The sequence below is a fragment of the Arachis ipaensis genome, chromosome B2 (assembly GCF_059453495.1).
Source record: "Arachis ipaensis isolate K30076 ecotype BB chromosome B2, ASM5945349v1, whole genome shotgun sequence".
In the NCBI taxonomy this organism is placed as follows: Eukaryota; Viridiplantae; Streptophyta; class Magnoliopsida; order Fabales; family Fabaceae; genus Arachis; species Arachis ipaensis.
This window is the reverse complement of record NC_142437.1, coordinates 22612079-22630137: the sequence shown is the minus strand read 5'-3', so window position 1 is coordinate 22630137 and position 18059 is coordinate 22612079. Positions and strand designations below refer to the sequence as shown.

Genomic DNA, 18059 nt, shown 5'->3' with positions numbered 1-18059 from the left:
AAAAATGCCACAACCCCTGCATCATATAATTATTTGAGGATATAAATACTTGATTATACACAAACTCCAAACTCAAGAAACATTAAAGCTTACCTTCAATTTTTCATGAGCTTCTTTCACGGTTTTTCCATTTTTTTTCTTTCTCCAATTATGCCCATCCTTTCTAAAGTATCTCAAAACTGTTAGATCAAATAGAAATAGTGAAAAATAGGGGAAAACCCTCATTAAAATAAAATAATAACTGAACATGTTCCAGTCTTCTAGAAAATTTTAGCAATCTAACACTACTATTAATACAAGAAAATAATAGTTTATTTGAAATCCTAATTCTGTACGCATAGGAAGAGTAAGAAATGAATGAGCTCTCCACTAGTAAAAGGCAATGATCTTAATTTACAAAATAAATAAGGGGAAAACGAGAAACACTAAAAAATACTCTGCTGCAGTTTTTATATGCATAGAAAATATTTGAGAAAAATATATTTCAAGAACCAGTGACAAATTTATGGGCAATAAACAAGCAAAATGATGCAAAATACTAAGTTATACATGAAAGTAAGAAATCTCTCAGGAAATGAGAATTTCAATCTCTTCTGTTCTATGCCTTGCACACTCTTATGGCTTCACTAAACCATCTGTACATGGATATGGAAAACTACAAAACAAATTCAAAAAATAAACAAGTCAAACATACCTCTCGAAAAAGATGAACCTTCTGTTTTGGTCTATCTCCTTGGTGCACGAAATCGTGATCGTTCATTCCTTGGTAACGGCACTAAAAACTCAATACGCCCGTTCATAATAATAGTTCTTCTTCACAATTTCGCACAACTAACCAGCAAGTGCACTGGGTCGTCCAAGTAATAAACCTTACGTGAATAAGGGTTGATCCCACGGAGATTGTCGGCATGAAGCAAGCTATGGTCACCTTGTAAATCTCAGTCAGGCGGATTCAAATGGTTATAGAAATTTAATAATTAAAAGATAAAGAAAACGTAAAATAAAGATAGAAATACTTATGTAATTCATTAGTGAGAATTTCAGATAAGCGTATGGAGATGCTTTATTCCTTCTGAACCTCTGCTTTTCTATTGCCTTCATCCAATCCTTCATACTTCTTTCTATGGCAAGCTGTATGTTGGGCATCACCGTTGTCAATGGCTACATCCTGTCCTCTCAGTGAAAATGGTCCAAAATGTGCTGTCACCGCACGGCTAATCATCTGTCGGTTCTCAATCATATTGGAATAGGATTCAGTAATCCTTTTGCGTCTGTCATTATGCCCAGCACTCGCGAGTTTGAAGCTCGTCACAGCCATCCCTTCCCAGATCCTACTCGGAATACCACAGACAAGGTTTAGACTTTCCGGATCTCAAGAATGGCCACCAATAATTCTAGCCTATACCACAAAGACTCTGATCACATGATCAGGAGGCTAAGAGATACGCATTCAAGCTTGTTTACATGTAGAACGGAAGTGGTTGTCAGGCACGCGTTCATAAGTGAAAATGATGCTGAGCGTCACATAATCATCACATTCATCATGTTCTTGTGTATGAATGAATATCTTAGAGAAGAAATAGGCTTGAGTTGAATAGAAAAACAATAGCACTTTGCATTAATTCATGAGGAATAGCAGAGCTCCACACCTTAATCTATGGTGTGTAGAAACTCTACCGTTGAAAATATATAAGTGAAAATAGGGTAGACATGGCCGAGTGGCCAGCCTCCCATGGAGGTCTCAGAACGTAAAATTTACATAATGTGTTCCAGAGATCTGAAATAAATCACTAAAAGTAGTTTTTATACTAAACTAGTAACTAGGGTTTACAGAAATGAGTAAATAATACAGAAATCCACTTTCGGGCCCACTTGGTGTGTGCTTGGGCTGAGCATTGAAATTTTCACATGTAGAGGTCTTCCTTGGAGTTGAACACCAGTTTGTAACTTGTTTCTGGCGTTTAACTCCGCTTTGCAACCTGTTTCTGGCGTTTAACTCCAGAATAGAGCAGAGAGCTGGCGTTGAACGACAGTTTGCGTCATCTAAACTCGGGCAAAGTATGGATTATTATATATTGCTGGAAAGCCCTGAATGTCTACTTTCCAACGCAATTGAGAGCGCGCCATTTGAACTTCTGTAGCTCCAGAAAATCCACTTTGAGTGCAGGGAGGTCAGAATCCAATAGCATCTGCAGTCCTTCTTCAGCCTCTGAATCTGATTTTTGCTCAGGTCCCTCAATTTCAGCCAGAAATTACCTGAAATCACAGAAAAACACACAAACTCATAGTAAAGTCCAGAAATGTGAATTTTATTTAAAAACTAATAGAAATATACTAAAAACTAACTAAATCATACTAAAAACTATGTAAAAACAATGCCAAAAAGCATATAAATTATCCGCTCATCACAACACCAAACTTAAATTGTTGCTTCTCCCCAAGCAACTGAAAATCAAATAGGATAAAAAGAAGAGAATATACTATAAATTCCAAAATATCAATGAAACTTATCTCCAATCAGATGAGCGGGACTAGTATATTTTTGCCTCTGAACAGTTTTGGCATCTCACTTTATCCTTTGAAGTTCAGAATGATTGGCATCTATAGGAACTCAGAATTCAGATAGTGTTATTGATTCTCCTAGTTCAATATGTTGATTCTTGAACACAGTTACTTTATGAGTCTTGGCCGTGGCCCTAAACACTTTGTTTTCCAGTATTACCACCGGATACAGAAATGCCAAAGACACATAGTTGGGTGAACCTTTTCAGATTGTGACTCAGCTTTGCTAGAGTCCCCAATTAGAGGTGTCCAGGGTTCTTAAGCACACTCTTCTTTTTTTGCTTTGGACCTCGACTTTAATCGCTCAGTCTCAAGTTTTCACTTGACACCTACACGCCACAAGCACATGGTTATGGACAACTTGGTTTAGCCGCTTAGGCCAGGATTTTATTCCTTTAGGCCCTCCGATCCACTGATGCTCAAAGCCTTGGATCCTTTTTACCCTTGCCTTTTGGTTTTAAGGGCTATTGGCTTTTTGCTTGCTTTTTCTTTTTCTTTCTCTTTTTTTCCTTTTTTTTTCACCATTTTTCTTTTCTTTTTTTTGCAAGCTTTTGTATTCACTGCTTTTTCTTGCTTCAAGAATCAATTTTATGATTTTTCAGATTATCAATAATAGTTCTCCTTTTTCATCATTCTTTCAAGAGCCAACATATTTAACATTTATAAACAACAATATCAAAAGACATATGCACTGTTCAAGCATTCATTCAGAAAACAAAAAGTATTGTCACCACATCAAAATAATTAAACTAATTTCAAGGATAAATTCGAAATTCATGTACTTCTTGTTCTTTTGTAATTAAAACATTTTTCATTTAAGAAAGGTGATGGATTCATAGGACATTCATAGCTTTAAGACATAGACACTTGAACACTAATGATCATGTAATAAGACACAAACATAAAATAAAGCATAGTAAACGAAAAACAGAGAAAAATAAATAGACAAAGAGATTAAGGAACGGGTCCACCTTAGTGAGGGTGGTGTCTTCCTCTTCTTGAAGAACCAATGGTGCTCTTGAGCTCCTCTATGTCTCTTCCTTGTCTTTGTTGCTCCTCCCTCATAGCTCTTTGATCTTCTCTAATCTCATGGAGGATGATGGAGTGCTCTTGGTGCTCCATCCTTAGTTTTCCCATTTTGGAACTTAATTCTTCTAGGGAGGTGTTGATTTTCTTCCAATAATTTTGTGGAGGGAAGTGCATTCCTTGAGGCATCTCAGGGATTTCATGGTGAGGAATTTCCTCATGCTCTTGTTGAGGTCCATGATCTCTTGTTTGCTCCATCCTTTTCTTAGTGATGGGCTTGTCCTCTTCAATGAGGATGTCTCCCTCTATGTCAATTTCAGCCGAATTGCAGAGGTGGCAAATAAGGTGAGGAAAGGCTAACCTTGCCAAAGTGGAGGACTTGTCAGCCACCTTGTAGAGTTCTTGAGGTATAATCTCATGAACTTCCACTTCCTCCCCAATCATGATACTATGGATCATGATGGCCCAGTCTACAGTAACTTCAGACTGGTTGCTAGTAGGAATAATTGAGCGTTGGATGAACTCCAACCATCCTCTAGCTACAGGCTTAAGGTCCGGTCTTCTCAATTGAACTAGCTTGCATCTTGAGTCAACTTTCCATTGAGCTCCTTCCACACATATGTCCTTGAGGACTTGGTCCAACCTTTGATCAAAGTTGACCCTTCTAGTGTAGGGGCGTGCGTTTTCTTGCATCATTGGCAAGTTGAACGCCAACCTTACATTTTTCGGACTAAAATCTAAGTATTTTCCCCGAACTATTGTAAGCCAATCTTTGGATTCAGGTTCACACTTTGATCATGGTTCCTAGTGATCCATGCATTTGCATAGAACTCTTGAACCATTAAGATCCTGACTTGTCGAATGGGATTAGAGAGAACTTCCCATCCTCTTCTTCTAATCTCTTGTCGGATCTCCGGATATTCGCTCTTTTTGAGCTTGAAAGGAACCTCAGGGATCACTTTCTTCTTGGCCACAACTTCATATAAGTGGTCTTGATGGACCTTTGAGATGAATCTCTCCATCTCCCATGACTCAGAGGTGGAAGCAATTGCCTTCCCTTTCCTCTTTCTTGAGGTTTCTCTGGCCTTAGGTGCCATTAATGGTTATGGAAAAACAAAAAGTACTGCTTTTACCACACCAAACTTAAAATGTTTGCTCGTCCTCGAGTAAAAGAAGAAAGGAAGAAGGAGAAGAAGAAGAAAAATAGAGGAGAGGGAGAGAGGTGTGTAGTCGGCCAAGGGGAGGAGGAAAGGGTTGTGTTGTGTGAAAATGAAGAAGGAATGAGGGGTTTATATAGGAGTGGGGGGAGGTTTAGGGTTCGGTCATGGGGTTGGGTTTGGGAGGGAAAGGAATTTGAATTTTGGAGGTAGGTGGGGTTTATGGGGAAGAGTGAATGGATGTGAGTGGTTAAGGGTATTTGGGGAAGAGGTATGGAGGTGATTGGTGAAGGGTATTTGGGGAAGAGAGTTAAGAAAAGAGGAGAGAAAAAAAGGTGGGGTAGGTGGGGATCCTGTGGGGTCTACAGATCCGGAGGGGTCAAGGACTTAGCATCCCTGCTCCAATTAGGCGTGCAAAACGCCCATTGTATGCAATACTGGCGTTTAACGCCAGACTGCTGCCTGTTTTTGGCGTTAAACGCCCAAATGTAGCCTGTTTTTGGCGTTTAATACCAGGTTGATGCTTGTTTCTGGTGTTAAACGCTAGACAGATGCTTGTTTCTGCCGTTTAAACGTCAAAATGCTCTTCCTCCAGGGTGTGCTATTTTTCATTCTGTTTTTTTATTTTTCAGTAGTTTTGTGACTTCACATGATCATCAACCTAAAGAAAATATAAAATAGCAATAGAAAATAAATAGATATAATTAAATAACATTGGGTTGCCTCCCAATAAGCGCTTCTTTAATGTCAATAGCTTGACAGTGAGCTCTCATGGAGCCTCACAGATGTTTAGAGCATTGTTGGGACCTCCCAACACCAAACTTAGAGTTTGAATGTGGGGGTTCAACACCAAACTCAAAGTTTGGTTGTGGCCTCCCAACACCAAACATAGAGTTTGACTGTGGGGGCTTTGGTTGACTCTGCAGTGAGAGAAGCTTTTCATGCTTCCTCTCCATGGCTACAGAGGGAGATCCTTGAGTTTTAAACACAAGGTTGTCCTCATTCAGTTGAAGGATCAACTCTCCTCTGTCCACATCAATCACAACTTTTGCTGTGGCTAGGAAGGGTGTTCCAAGGATGATGGATTCATCCTCATCCTTTCTAGTGTCTAGGATTATGAAATTAGCAGGGATGTAAAGGCCTTCGACCTTTACTAGTACGTCCTCTACTTGTCCATAAGCCATTTTCATGGATTTGTCTGCCATTTCTATTGAGAAATTGGTAGTCTGTACCTCAAAGATTTCCAATTTCTCCATTACAGAGAGTGGCATTAAGTTTATGCCTGACCCCAGGTCACACAGAGACTTCTCAAAGGCCATGGTGCCTATGTTACAGGGAATTAGGAATTTACCAGGATCCTGTTTCTTTTGAGGTAAAGTGTGCTGATCCCAGATACTCAGTTCATTAATGAGCAATAGAGGCTCATCCTCCCAAGTCTCATTACCAAATAGCTTGGCATTCAGCTTCATGACTGCTCCTAAATACTGGGCAACTTGCCCTTGAACAATGCCTTCATCTTCTTCAGAAGATGAATAGTCATCAGAGCTCATGAATGGTAAAAAGAGGTTCAATAGAATCTCTATGGTCTCTAGATGAGCCTCAGATTCCTTTGGTTCCTCAAAGGAAAACTCCTTATTGGTCAGTGAACGTCCCAGGAGGCCTTCTTCACTAGGATTCACGTCCTCCTCCTCCTCTCTGGGTTCGGCCACACCAAGTAAGGTTATGGCCTTGCACTCTCTTTTTGGATTCTCTTCTGTATTGCTTGGAAGAGTACTAGGAGGAGTTTCAGTGACTCTTTTACTCAGCTGGCCCACTTGTGCCTCCAAATTTCTAATGGAGGACTTTGTTTCATTCATAAAACTTAGAGTGGTCTTAGATAGATCAGAGACTATATTTGCTAAGCTAGATGGATTCTGCTCAGAATTCTCTGTCTATTGCTGAGTGGATGATGGAAAAGGCTTGCTATTGCTAAACCTGTTTCTTTCACCATTATTAAAGCCTTGTTGAGGCTTTTGTTGATCCTTCCATGAGAAATTTGGATGATTTCTCCATGAAGGATTATAGGTGTTTTCATAGGGTTCTCCCATGTAATTCACCTCTGCTATTGCAGGGTTCTCAGGATCATAGGCTTCTTCTTCAGAAGATGCCTCTTTAGTACTGCTGGATGTAGCTTGCAATCCATTCAGACTCTGAGAAATCATATTGACTTGCTGAGTCAATATTTTGTTCTGAGCCAATATGGCATTCAGAGTATCAATTTCAAGAACTCCCTTCCTCTGAGGCATCCCATTACTCATAGGATTCCTTTCAGAAGTGTACTGATGGGATATTTTTATGGAAAAACGAATTTCTCCAAAACACCCAAATCTAACCGGCAAGTGCACCGGGTCGCATCAAGTAATAATAACTCACGGGAGTGAGGTCGATCCCACAGGGATTGAAGGATTGAGCAATTTTTGTTTAGTGGTTGATTTAGTCAAGCGAATCAAGATTTGGTTGAGAGATTTGTGATTTGCAGAATTTAAATTGCATAGAAAGTAAAGGAAATGGGTAAATTGCATGAAATTAAAGAGAACTGGAATTTAAAGTGCTGAATCTTAAAGAGTAAGAAATTAAATGGCAGAAACTTAGAACGCAAGAAATATAAATTGTAGAATCTTAAAGTGCAAGAAATGTAAATGGCTTGAATTGTAAAGGGAATTGGGAGTTGGATTTGCAGAAATTAAATAAGGAAAAGTAAATTGCAACAAACAGAGAAGTAAAGGATGTCTTGAATCGAACCGGATCTTAAAACAGAAATGTAAATAAGCATGAAAACAGTAAACAGGGAATGGGAAATGGAAATCCGGATCTCAGGACCCAAGAGACTAGAGAACCAAGTCTAGATCTCAATGCCTTCCTAGATCCAACAAGAACAATTGCAAAGGAAATGTAGATTGCAAAGAAAGTAGATGAAAAGCAATTAACTGAAACTGAAATTTAATTAAGCAAAAAATTAAACAAGATCCCAAGGTGAGATTGAAACAGAAGTTCTTCAATTCTCCACCCAAGATCCAAGACAATTGTAATTGAAATTGAAAGCAAGAAAACTAAGAGGAAGGGAATTCAATTCTCCTTCCCCAAGACTTAGAAATTTAAAATTCACTCAATCCCAAAAGCTCTCCGAAAACTCTCTCTCAAAACTCCCAGGAAAAGCTCTCTGAAACACTTAAATCCTATGCTATTTATACACTTTCTTCAAATGGTCTTCAAGCCTTCAATTGGGCCTTTGCTCTTGATGGAATTGGGTTGATAGAGGCCTTGCTTGATTGCTCTTGGAGTTTGGAGAAGAACCGAATTGAACCGGGTTGGAATCATGAAAGCTTGAGTAAAAGTTGGAGTAAAAGTTTGAGGCTAACTTTTACTCCAACTTTTCACATCAGCCACCCTTCTTTGCTGATACCAACGTTGGGGCAAAAGTTAGGGGTCTAACTTTTGCTCCAACGTTGGCCTCCCCTTGTATACTCATGGCGCCAACGTTAGCCAAAAAGTTAGGGGCTAACGTTGGCGCAAACTTTTGCTAATCCAGGGAGTGTTTTTCATGCGCCAACGTTAGCCAAAAAGTTAGGGGCTAACGTTGGCGCAAACTTTTGCTCATCCAGGGAGTGTTTTTCATGCCAAAAGTTAGCCAAAAAGTTTGAGGCTAACTTTTGCTCCAGCTTTTGCCCAAAAGTTAGCCAACAAGTTTGAGGCTAACTTTTGGTCCAGCTTTTTGCTTCCTGGTTCATTTTCAATTAATCCAAAAGTTTGAGCTAAAGTTTGAGGCAAACTTTTGCTCAAACTTTTTGTCCTCTCTTCCTCCTAACCATTCCTTCTTGCTTCAGCCTTTCTCCAAGCTTTCTTCACCTATCATTAATCAACCAAACACATCAAAGCTATGCTCAAAATCATGAGATATTCATTCTTTCATAATATGTGACAATTATAGCATAAAACCTCATGAAATTGCATGAATTCATAAATGGTTAATTAAATCAAAGGAAACATGAAAATCTACCCAATTGGCTTGCTTATGGCTTAAGAAAGTGCATAATTCAGTTGAAAACAAAAGAAAAAGGCTAGTGAAACTAGGCTAAGATGACTTGTCATCACAACACCAAACTTAAAGCTTGCTTGTCCCCAAGGAAGAAATGATTTATTGAGAAGAAAGAATAAAATGGAAGAGGATGTTCATGCTAGTAGAGTGTTATTGGTAGTTCATGGGTTTTATGTGGATATGTACACACTCACCTCTTATTGATTCTTAAGACTAGAAAGCCTCCTTCAAGCTTCAAGTAACATACTGCTATGACCTCTCATTATTCCTTTATCCTTGGTTATTATCTTGTTTATAAGCTTTATTTGAGTGTCATGTGTAGCAAGCTCATTTCCTTTTCTTTGTACTTGACACATTATTCACTATAGACATTTGGCTCACATTCCTTCTTAGAACATTGATGCCCAGCACCTCTTTGGGCTACTAAATGCCTTGTAGTTAGGTTGCTCTTGATAGTGGACTTTCAGCTGATGATCCCGGGTTAGTTAACCCAAGTCACCGAGTGTTGATGCACTCCAAAGAGCTTAATAATCCAAGCAGATCCTAATACAAATACACCACAGGCATATATTCTAAGGTTCAAGCTATTGGTGTCCAGCTTTGTTTCTTTTTGTTTTCTTTTGTTCTGCCACTCTTTGGCTATTTTTTTTTCTTTCTTTTTTTGTTTTTCTTTCTAACCAAGGATTTTTATTTGATTGAGATTCATAGACAGTAGGCCACTTTATACTTAGAAGGGGACATCCTAGATCTTTTATTCACCAAAGTGAGCTATTATACAATCACACACACACTACCACTTACTTTTATTGTGCTTCTATCTAACAGAGAATTATCTCACTTCACATTCAAACATTTCTTTTATTGAATTGAAAATGCAGGGGACAAAGCATGCGTTTTGTTCAGTGAAAGTAAACACACAAGCATACACATAGACTAGCTTACTTATTCTAAGAGAAACAAACATGATGCAAAGACTATTAATTATGATAACTACTTAAAGATGCAAGGACCACTTAAAACAGACACAATGCATGCTTTCTTAATGATGAACAAGGAGCAAGTCCACCTTTTATTTGTCATGCTTTTTCTTTCTTCTTTCATACACCTGGTTGCTGGTGTTCCCTGTGTCCATGTCTGTTGTCTGTTGATCCCGCCAGAAACCAGCTCTATTCATTGCTTCCTCTACTCTATCTTCAAGCTTCATTGCATTGCTTACTTCTATCTCACTTCTCCTTTTGAAGAATTCATCAAAAGTTGGAAAAGCTGGATCTATGTTGTGCAGATGCTCTCCAATATAGTTCAGCTTGATTTGACTATTTATGTTGTAGTCAGCTTGGACTTCATATCTTGCATCTTGGAGTGTTGTGAACTCTTTGAGAGCCCTCAAATTTTCAGCTTGCATTTGTTCCAACTTTCCAAATGATTCATGAGATTGAAAAGCATGTTCTTCTTGCATCACAAGGAATCTTGACTCGAATTCACTTTGTTTGTTCATCATTCTTAGCTCCCGTTCTTCTTGTGCTTGTTGGTTTTTCATGTATAGTGAATGGTATTCCTCTTGCCTTTCTTGAATTCTCATGTACTGTTGTGATAATCTTCCAATTGCTTCCTGCATTTGAGTCATGTCCAGATTGTTAAGTAGAGGAATGTGCTGCTGTTCATCCTCCTCTTGTGGCTCTTCTTCCTCTTGTAATTCTTCTCCCTCCATTGGTTCCTCTCTTTCCCTTCTTCCATGTGGTCTTCGGCCTTGATGTGCTTCAGGAGCCATCATCATTCTTTCAATGGTTATAGGCATGCCTTGGCTTAACCACATTGGATTCTCCTCTTCCATTGGCACTTTAGCCTTTGCACACAACCTCCAAATGGTACTTGGATAGTACAACCAAGACCCGGCCGAATTCTTCTCAGCAAGCTTTTGAATGTCTTTGCCAGAATTTCATGAACTTTTACCTCTCCTCCCACAATTATGCAATGCAACATAATAGCTCTATTCTTGTTAACTTCTGAGGTGTTTACTGTGCCCAGAATTGATCTTTTCAACAACTCATACCATCCCTTTGCTTCCGGGGTAAGGTTAACTCTCTTCAAATACTTGTATTTATTCTTGTCATCTCCTTCCCACTCTGAGTTCTCCATACAAATATCTCTAGCAATCCCATCATAATCCGGATCACCATTTACCCTTTGGTGGTATCCCGGTTCACTAAAGCAAACTGATTTTAGTCCCAAGACTTTCTTGATTGCATCTGAGCTAAAATCTACTTCCACTCCCCGCACATAGCTCTTGTATGTTGGGGCCTCACTCATGTCAAGCCTTGAGACATTGGCATAGAAATCTCTTATGATATTAGCATTGATTCGGGTGATTGGTGATATGAGTTCCTCCCACCTCCTCTTTCGAATTTTGTCCTTCATTTCTTGGCATCCATCATCCGGCAGCAAGAGTGGAATTTCTGGATATATCTTCTTCTGATTCATCCATTCGATTTGCATCTGATGGTACTGAGATTTGAATCTCCATTGGTCATATTCAGGGGTGCTCTCCTCCACCATGGGATCTTTCCCTCTTCTTCGTTTGGTTCTTGAGGAAGAGGCCATGATCACTTGGTTGTTTGAGACTCTTGAGGTTAAAGGGATTGTGAAGAATGTTAGAGATTTTGATGTATGTTTGGAGAAAGATGAAATTTGAGGCCGAGCTTGTTATGATGAGAAATAATGAAGAGAAGTTTAAATGGTTGGAGTGCAAGGGTTCGGTCACATGCATGGCTTGGAGGTGGTATGTTATTTAAATGAACAATGAAGGGCTAGGATGCAATTAGATACTATGTGAATCAAAGGTGTGCATGTAAGGATGAACGAAGACAAAGCTTCCTTCTTCAATTGTCTCTGCCATGATCATTTCAAGGAGTAACAGATTCTCTTTTTGAGGCATGTGATGAGATTTTGTCCTCATGCTATGCTTTCCTCTGTCTTGTCTCTTTCATAAAGTGTTCTTTGACCACCTAGTCATCACAACAAGACAACACACATTAGCTATATCAAACCGTGGCAATGGTGCTTTTCTCTTTTTTTTTTTTCATTAACACTATATGAATCACCATTCCTTATATCCATTTGAACCGTGACTTTTCTTGGAGGACACAAAACTTAATGTTTGGTCATATAGTTGAAAATATGTGTTTCTTCCTCCAACTAGTGAAATTGAAATCCCAATGTCATTCTTGGTCAAATGTTTATAAGAAATGTTTTCATCATAATTTTCCTTTTTCTCTCTCTCTTTTTTTTTTGTGTGAAGGATCAATTGTGTCCCTAAATCCGTGCATCAAAGTTTGGTGAACACCAAACTTGTATCTTGCTTAAGGGGTAAATGTGAGATGCTAGTAGTAAATCACAATTGATACCTTCATCACAGAATATGATTTCTTTTTAATTGAAAAGTCTCAGTAAGAGATAATGTATGATCATTGATGCATGATTTTTTTATCTTCATGAGAAGAGAAATACCAAACTTAGTGTTTGGTCATATGCTAGGCATAATATGTGAAAATGTTTGTAACACTGGTTTGGTGTGCTTGAAGGCACACCAAACTTTAGAAGTCTTAGCATATGAAAAAAATTTTTTGCATGCATTCATTGAGTTCGTCCATGAAAACAAATTTCATGCTCAGATGATCATAGCTTAATGAATTTAAAATGACATAAATCTTAAATCATGGGTTGCCTCCCATGGAGCGCTCTTTTATTGTCACTAGCTTGACATTGGGGCTTTTTTTTATGGTGGTTGAGGATTGTAGTGCCTCAACTTGTCTCCCCTGACTGTGATCCTCCTCTTTGTTCTCTGGTGTTCAATTTTAGCATGTTCCAACGAGAGTATGTTGCTAACATTGTAATAGTCATCAGTCTGTCGGCTTGCTCTCAGTTGTTGATATATCAATTGCACTTTGTCACCTTTGGAAAGCCCCTCTATTGGAATCTTCCTGTTCTTCCAACCCCTTTTTGTTTTGTTTCTGCATTTCATCCTTTCTTTTGTTGACCTTTCTTTTCTGGCCGTAGGCTTACCTTGGGGATCTTTCATTCTTTCAGTGGCTAATACTCCAATATTCTCTTGGACTTCTTCATCAGTTTGCACAATCTTTTGCCTTGGGATGTTGTTGTGAATCGCCTTGTTGCTTTCTTCCTTTAACTGTGATTCTTCCTTGTCAAGTTCTATATAGTTTTTCTTCTCATTACCAAAATGTGCTTCTGGTAACACCTTCAGAGTGACACTCTTATCATGCATTCTGAGAGTTAATTCTCCTTCCTCTATGTCTATGATAGCTCTAGCAGTGGCCAAGAATGGCCTTCCCAGAATAATAGAGTCACCATCATCCCCATCTGAATCCAGAACCACAAAATCTGCAGGATATATGAAATTGTCCACCTTGACCAGAAGGTTTTCAATCATACCCCTGGGGTATACTGTTGACTTATCTACTAGCTCTAGAGATATCTGTACTGGTTTAACTTCTTCTATATGCAACTTTTTTACCAAGGATGATGGTATTAAGTTGATACTTGCTCCTAAATCGCACATTGCTTTAGTGATGGTTAATTCCCCAATGGTGCAAGGTAGCAAAAAGCTCCCTGGGTCCTCAAGCTTAGGAGGAAGTCCTTTTTGAATCAAGGCTCTGCATTCCTCAGTAAGCAGTATAGTTTCTTTCTCATCCCAACTTCTTTTCTTGTTGATAAGCTCCTTCAAAAACTTGGCATACAGAGGCATTTGGTCAAGTGCTTCGGCCAAGGGAATATTGATTTCCAGCTTTTTGAAAGTCTCAAGGAACTTATGAAAATGTTGGTCCTTAGTTTCTTTGTTGAACCTCTGGGGATATGGCAGTGGAGGTGTGATGCTCTTTCCTATTTGCTGCTGTCTTTGAGTTACTTCTTTTGAACCATGTGACTGGTTATCCTTCTCTTTGAGTTTCTCAGTGCTCTTGTTTGGCATTACAACTTGATTCTTGGCTTCATCTTCCTTTGTTTGCTCCTCATCTTCTATTGGCCTTTTGCTGCTCTCTGCTTGCTTCTTTGTAATGTCATTATTGCTCATCAATGTTTTCCCACTCCTTAATTGTATTGCCTTGCATTCTTCCTTAGGATTTGGAATTGTGTCACTCGGCAGAGAGCTTGAAGGTCTCTCAATAGAGATCTGCTTGGAGATTTGCCCCATCTGCCTCTCTAGGCTCTTTATGGAGGCTTCATGATTCTTGGTTGTCATTTCCTGGTGTTTCAACAATTTATCCATCAAGGTCTCCAAGTTAGTGAGTCTTTGAGATTCAGGTGATACTTGAGGTGGGTTATGAGATGTGGGTGGTGGATGGTAGGCATTTTGGTTGGTGGGTTGGTTATTGGATTGGTACTGGTTGGGGTTGTGGTAGTTGTTTTGAGTTTTTCTGTAGGGGTTCTGGTTAGTTTGCTGCTGGTTGTGGTTTTGGTTACTTCTTGGGTTGTTTTGGTTTGAGTTCCTCTGCCATGGTTGTTGGTTTTGGGTGTGATTATCTCCCCATCTGAGGTTTGGGTGGTTCTTCCAGGATGGATTGTATGTATCACCATACACTTCATTTGGTCCTTGGTTGTGCATATACTGCACTAGCTCTTGTTGTTGTTCTTCTTGAGTTTCTTCATTTTGCCCCCATGTGGATAATGATTGGCTTGTGTTAACTGCTGCAACTTGGAGGCTATCAATCCTCTTGGCCATTTGCTCAAATTGTTGTTGAATTTGCTGCTGCATCATCTTGTTTTGAGCCAAGATTGAGTCCACTCCTTCTAGCTCCATTACTCCTCTCCTTTGTGATGGTTGGCGATTTCTTTGGTGAGTAAAGAAATATTGGTTGTTGGCCACCATGTCAATAAGATTTTGAGCTTCTTCTGCTGTTTTCATCAGCTGCAATGATCCTCCAGCTGAGTGATCAAGTGATTCTTGAGCCTTTAGAGTGAGTCCTTCATAGAAGTTCTGTAGCTTGTCCCACTCAGTGAACATTTCTGGTGGACATTTCCTCAGCAGAGCCTTGTATCTCTCCCATGCTTCATACAGATTTTCAGCATCCAATTGTGTGAATGTTTGCACCTCAGTTTTCAGCCTGATGACTCTTTGAGGTGGATAGAATTTGGCTAGAAATTTAGTCACCAAATCATCCCAGCTAGTGATGCTTCCTTGAGGAAAAGTTTCAAGCCATTGTGCAGCCTTGTCCCTTAATGAGAACGGGAACAGCAGAAGCTTGTAGGTCTCAGGATTCACGCCATTAGTCTTGACAGTGTCACAAATCCTTAAGAAGGTAGATAGATGTTGATTTGGATCCTCCAATGGTCCTCCCCCAAACGAGCAGTTGTTTTGGACCAATGTAATGAGTTGTGGCTTCAATTCAAAGTTATTTGCATTGACATTAGGGGTGAGAATGCTGCTTCCACAATGTCTAGCATTTGCAAAGGTATAGGAGGCCAAAACTATCCTCTAGGGTGGGTTGTTATTGTTGTTGTTAGCTCCACCAGGTGGATTGGTTGAATGTTCCTCCATATCCTGGAATTCTTCTTCTGATTCCTCTTCTCCAACAATATTTTTCCCTCTTTCAGCTCTTCTTAACCTCCTGAGAGTTCTTTCGTCTTGTTCATGAAAGGTGGGTGTGGTTCTTCTTGTACCTGACATACACGCAGAACATAAGAAACACACAAACCAGTGACACTTCAATCTACTGCTAGAATGAAGTTTTTGTTAGCTTAAGCAAAAATTCAAACAGTTAGTGGGTTAATTGAAAATTAGAGAAACAGAAAATAAAAATGCTAGATCTAGATCACCACCTCACTTAATCATTGTCAATCTAATCAATCCCCAGCAACGGCGCCAAAAACTTGATGGGATATTTTTATGGAAAAACGAATTTCTCCAAAACACCCAAATCTAACCGGCAAGTGCACCGGGTCGCATCAAGTAATAATAACTCACGGGAGTGAGGTCGATCCCGCAGGGATTGAAGGATTGAGCAATTTTTGTTTAGTGGTTGATTTAGTCAAGCGAATCAAGATTTGGTTGAGAGATTTGTGATTTGCAGAATTTAAATTGCATAGAAAGTAAAGAAAATGGGTAAATTGCATGAAATTAAAGAGAACTGGAATTTAAAGTGCTGAATCTTAAAGAGCAAGAAATTAAATGGCAGAAACTTAGAACGCAAGAAATGTAAATTGCAGAATCTTAAAGTGCAAGAAATGTAAATGGCTTGAATTGTAAAGGGAATTGGGAGTTGGATTTGCAGAAATTAAACAAGAAAAAGTAAATTGCAAAAAACAGAGAAGTAAAGGATGTCTTGAATCGAACCGGATCTTAAAATAGAAATGTAAATAAGCATGAAAACAGTAAACAGGGAATGGGAAATGGAAATCCGGATCTCAGGACCCAAGAGACTAGAGAACCAAGTCTAGATCTCAATGCCTTCCTAGATCCAACAAGAACAATTGCAAAGGAAATGTAGATTGCAAAGAAAGTAGATGAAAAGCAATTAACCGAAACTGAAATTCAATTAAGCAGAAAATTAAACAAGATCCCAAGGTGAGATTGAAACAGAAGTTCTTCAATTCTCCACCCAAGATCCAAGACAATTGTAATTGAAATTGAAAGCAAGAAAACTAAGAGGAAGGGAATTCAATTCTCCTTCCCCAAGACTTAGAAATTTAAAATTCACTCAATCCCAAAAGCTCTCCGAAAACTCTCTCTCAAAACTCCCAGGAAAAGCTCTCTGAAACACTTAAATCCTATGCTATTTATACACTTTCTTCAAATGGTCTTCAAGCCTTCAATTGGGCCTTTGCTCTTGATGGAATTGGGTTGATAGAGGCCTTGCTTGATTGCTCTTGGAGTTTGGAGAAGAACCGAATTGAACCGGGTTGGAATCATGAAAGCTTGAGTAAAAGTTGGAGTAAAAGTTTGAGGCTAACTTTTACTCCAACTTTTCACATCAGCCACCCTTCTTTGCTGATACCAACGTTGGGGCAAAAGTTAGAGGTCTAACTTTTGCTCCAACGTTGGCCTCCCCTTGTATACTCATGGCGCCAACGTTAGCCAAAAAGTTAGGGGCTAACGTTGGCGCAAACTTTTGCTAATCCAGGGAGTGTTTTTCATGCGCCAACGTTAGCCAAAAAGTTAGGGGCTAACGTTGGCGCAAACTTTTGCTCATCCAGGGAGTGTTTTTCATGCCAAAAGTTAGCCAAAAAGTTTGAGGCTAACTTTTGCTCCAGCTTTTGCCCAAAAGTTAGCCAAAAAGTTTGAGGCTAACTTTTGGTCCAGCTTTTTGCTTCCTGGTTCATTTTCAATTAATCCAAAAGTTTGAGCTAAAGTTTGAGGCAAACTTTTGCTCAAACTTTTTGTCCTCTCTTCCTCCTAACCATTCCTTCTTGCTTCAGCCTTTCTCCAAGCTTTCTTCACCTATCATTAATCAACCAAACACATCAAAGCTATGCTCAAAATCATGAGATATTCATTCTTTCATAATATGTGACAATTATAGCATAAAACCTCATGAAATTGCATGAATTCATACATGGTTGATTAAATCAAAGGAAACATGAAAATCTACCCAATTGGCTTGCTTATGGCTCAAGAAAGTGCATAATTCAGTTGAAAACAAAAGAAAAAGGCTAGTGAAACTAGGCTAAGATGACTTGTCATCATGTACATGAACTGGTTATTTGCAACCATGTCAATGAGTTTCTGAGCTTCTGTAGGCATTTTCTTTAGGTGAATGGATCCACCTGCAGAATAGTCCAATGACATTTTATATAATTTAGACAGACAATCATAGAATATATCCAGGATGGTCCATTCTGAAAGCATGTCAGAAGGACACTTTTTGGTCAGTTGCTTGTATCTCTCCCAAGCTTCATAGAGGGATTCACCTTCTTTCTGTTTGAAGGTTTGAACATCCACTCTAAGCTTACTAAGCTTTTGAGGAGGAAAGAACTTGGTTAAGAAAGCCGTGACCAGCTTATCCCAAGAGTTCAGGCTATCTTTAGGTTGAGAGTCCAACCATATTCTAGCTCTGTCTCTTACAGCAAACGGGAAAAGTATAAGCTTGTAGACCTCGGGATCAACCCCATTGGTCTTAACAGTATCACAGATTTGCAAGAATTCAGTTAAGAACTGAAAAGGATCTTCTGATGGAAGTCCATAAAACTTGCAATTCTGTTGCATTAGAGAAACTAATTAAGGCTTTAGCTCA

The 18059-nt window shown here is 39.1% G+C and overlaps 1 non-coding gene across 1 annotated transcript; it reads left to right on the top strand.

Moving 5' to 3' along the window:
• Positions 1–17668: 17668 nt before the first annotated feature.
• Positions 17669–17776, top strand: LOC148573292 (small nucleolar RNA R71). The gene has a single exon (XR_015906863.1). It is a non-coding gene; the product is annotated as a small nucleolar RNA R71 (small nucleolar RNA).
• The last annotated feature ends 283 nt before the right edge of the window (positions 17777–18059 follow it).